Consider the following 3,144-nt stretch of genomic DNA (forward strand, 5'->3'; position numbering starts at 1 on the left):
GATTGCTGGATCCCTGCCACACTAGAGATCATTTTTTCCTGTTTGTTGTGTTCCTCCAGCATGAATTCTGTTGGTGACATTGTACCTACTGTAGAACATCAGAGAGGAGTTTAGATAAGAATGGATTTTTGCCCCTAAATGTCAGGTTTGTAAATGTTACCAGTGTAGATAGTAAATGTAGTCCAGACTCATGACCTGACTCCTAAATTAAGTTGCATCCCTTCAACCTACATGAATTTAAATACAGCAGCTTTCTGGTGCTCCATTATAGAGAAGTAACATATAACCACGGGGCAGCACAGAGTAACCTAAGCTTTTCATTCTTTGGGGACTGGTCTTTGTGGTCCAAACAGGCCTCTTCCAATGCTATTTCCTATGTTTGGGGGGGACCCAACTTATTGTACACCCCAAAAGCAACACAGACCAAAGCACTTGCCTCTTCCATCCCTGACACCAAAAAATGGCAGAGCAGGGAAAAGCCCTGAGCTAATGCAGGTCTGTTCCATGCAAACCAACGGTGACAGGGGACTCTGCAATAACTATTCCCAACCAGTGCATATATTTTGTGTAAGGGTTTTGAGTCCAGCAGACACTCTGGGACTCCATGTCCCCTTAGCCTCCCAAATGACCTGTGATCCCCACCACCAAGTCACTTAAGAAAGCAAGTCTCTCAGACTAAGGAATAAGTTAGAATGAAGCAGCTTCCTAGGAATGAGTCATGCCCTTCCCTTCAATCCCTGATGGGACAAATAAACTGAATGTCCCCACTCATGTATACAAGTGTGCAGCATCAGCTGTGGGTAGTTAGGCATTCTATCTAGCTCCTGCTGACCGATGAATGAAGACCCAAGCCCTTCCACAAGGATCAAGTCCTTTGCTTCCTCTCAAACCACTTACCAGAAGAGGAGGAGCCCCAAGATGCTGAAAAATCAGCCTATCCCCTACCAGAGGTCAAGCTGCTACAAAAAAGACATTAACTGTGTCAGGAATAAAAAGCCTTCACATCGTGAGACTACAATAGAAAGTCAGAGAAACATGAAAATGTCATCTGGAAAAGGTTCTCCAAATCCTACACCAATTGCCCAGATCCTTGGAAAGGGGAAGCTTCCACTCAAGCCCAAGAAAAAACTCTTTCCACTCCAAACACAGTTGCAATAATGTCTAGGAGAGTTGTAGCAAGAGCTAAAACTCAACCTGAAAACTGGTAATAGGAGGAAAGCTATATTCTCTTAAAGAGAGTGATCTGTCTCTTCTCTCTTCATCAAGCAATTATTATGGAAGATTGACAGGCAGCAGACTTCAAAACTTGCTCTAAGTTTTTGGAGTTTGACCCTCTGGTTCAACTGAGGTCTCACTAGACCCAGCATGTTCACATGGTCTACTTTATCTTGGTACAATTATCTGAATGCCATCAACCCAGATACCTAGGATGATCTGGATAGTCAGGATTATCTTCCTTGCCAACCATGGGCATTACATGCCCCATCATCCACATTTGCATGCTTTGTTCTCCCTCAGTTTGCTCTTTCTTCTTTACATATTCTCAGCTCTTTTTCCCTTCAAGTCTAAGCAAGAAACTCTCTCGTTGACGTTTTATAATGACTTTATTTTGTTGCTGTTCTTGCGTCTTTCCCATTTTCCACTTTGCAAGCTACTGAGAATGCGAGAAGCAAGCACAAGTTCTGGCCTTGTGTACACGAGGTTAAAAATGGCTTACTGCCTGGAGTACCTTGTTGTTGTCACTATCCATAGGATTGGGCACGGGGGACAGCCTCAGGTCTTGACCCAGGCTGCCCCTGCCCAACCCCAATGACTAGCTGATCAACAGTATCAGGCAGAGGACAGCCCCCCCGCCCCAGTTCAGCAGGTTTGGTGTTGGCAGTTACATGATTGGGATCTGAGGAATTTTATGTACCATCTCAAAAACCATGCATCCTGCCATAAGATTCCCAACTGTGCCATAAATGCCTGCCAGAGGCCAAAATAAGTACTAGTTCTACCTTAAGTAACCTTCCCCACCCCACAAAAAGACCTATACTATACCTAGTGTGGAGAAGGAAGTGGCTTCCTTGGGAATATAAAGCAAAGCTACTCCTCACTACACTACAGGGATGGTGCAGTGATCCCTTTGTACATAATAACCATGCCACAGCAAATTATCAGACTAGCTGACCTGCTCCACCGGGCTTTAAATTAAGCCTGCTGGGGGACGGGGGAGACTACCACCACTGCTGGCCCGCTAAGCAACCCTTGCAAAGCCAGCAAGCCAAGGCACTTAAGGGAGCCCACCGCTGCCCCAGCCCTGGTACAATCTGTGGGCAAGGCAAGAACCCCCAAGGGGACACTTGCCTGCCTGTACACAAATGCCAGGAGCTCGGGGAATAAGCAGGAGGAGCTTGTCCTCCTGCTTAATGCAAATAATTATGATGTCATAGGGATAACGGAGACCTGGTGGAACTCCACCCATGACTGGACCATGGGTATAGATGGCTATACCCTGTACAGGAGGGATCGTGTAGATAAAAGGGGCGGGGGTGTAGCTCTCTATGTTAAGGAAAGCTACATGTCCCTGCAAACTGATATTGGCGACCAGGGTAGACAACTGGAGACCCTCTGGGACATCTTGTGGGAGGATCACTCACCAAAATCTGAGTGGTCGTAAAGCTTCCTCTTGTGTGTGGATGACCTCTACCTGACTCAAGAAGTCTATGGGCCAACAAGAGGTAAAGCGCTGTTCGACCTGGTATTGGCTACAGGGGATGACCTCATTGGCGACCTAGTGATCGATGGGAAGCTGGGTGACAGCGACCACGAGTTGATCACCTTCACCATCCACTGTAAAGCTGGCAAGTCAGTCAGCAACATGGAAGTCCTTGACTTCAGGGAAGCTGAATTTGACAAGCTCGGGAGGCGTGTCAGTGAGGCCCTAAGGGACCACGACCCCAGAGAGAGGGGAGTTCAAGAAGAGTGGTTGCTCAACAAGGGAGCGATCCTCAATGCACAAGCTAATTTGATTCCATCTTGGAGCAAAGGCAGCAAGAGGGCACAGCAGCCTCCCCAGCTCTCCAGGGATCTAGCAGACTTCCTGAAGCTAAAAAGAAAGGCCTACAAAGGATGGAGGATGGGATTCACCTGCAAGGAGGA

The 3,144-nt window shown here is 47.1% G+C and overlaps 1 protein-coding gene across 3 annotated transcripts in view; it reads right to left on the reverse strand.

The window, feature by feature from the left end:
- Positions 1-3,144, reverse strand: part of ARMC2 (armadillo repeat containing 2) — a 210,611-nt gene that overhangs the window by 47,308 nt on the left and 160,159 nt on the right. The window lies entirely within an intron of this gene.

This window comes from Gavialis gangeticus, unplaced genomic scaffold (genome assembly GCF_001723915.1).
Source record: "Gavialis gangeticus isolate Ggan-Ray unplaced genomic scaffold, GavGan_comp1, whole genome shotgun sequence".
In the NCBI taxonomy this organism is placed as follows: Eukaryota; Metazoa; Chordata; order Crocodylia; family Gavialidae; genus Gavialis; species Gavialis gangeticus.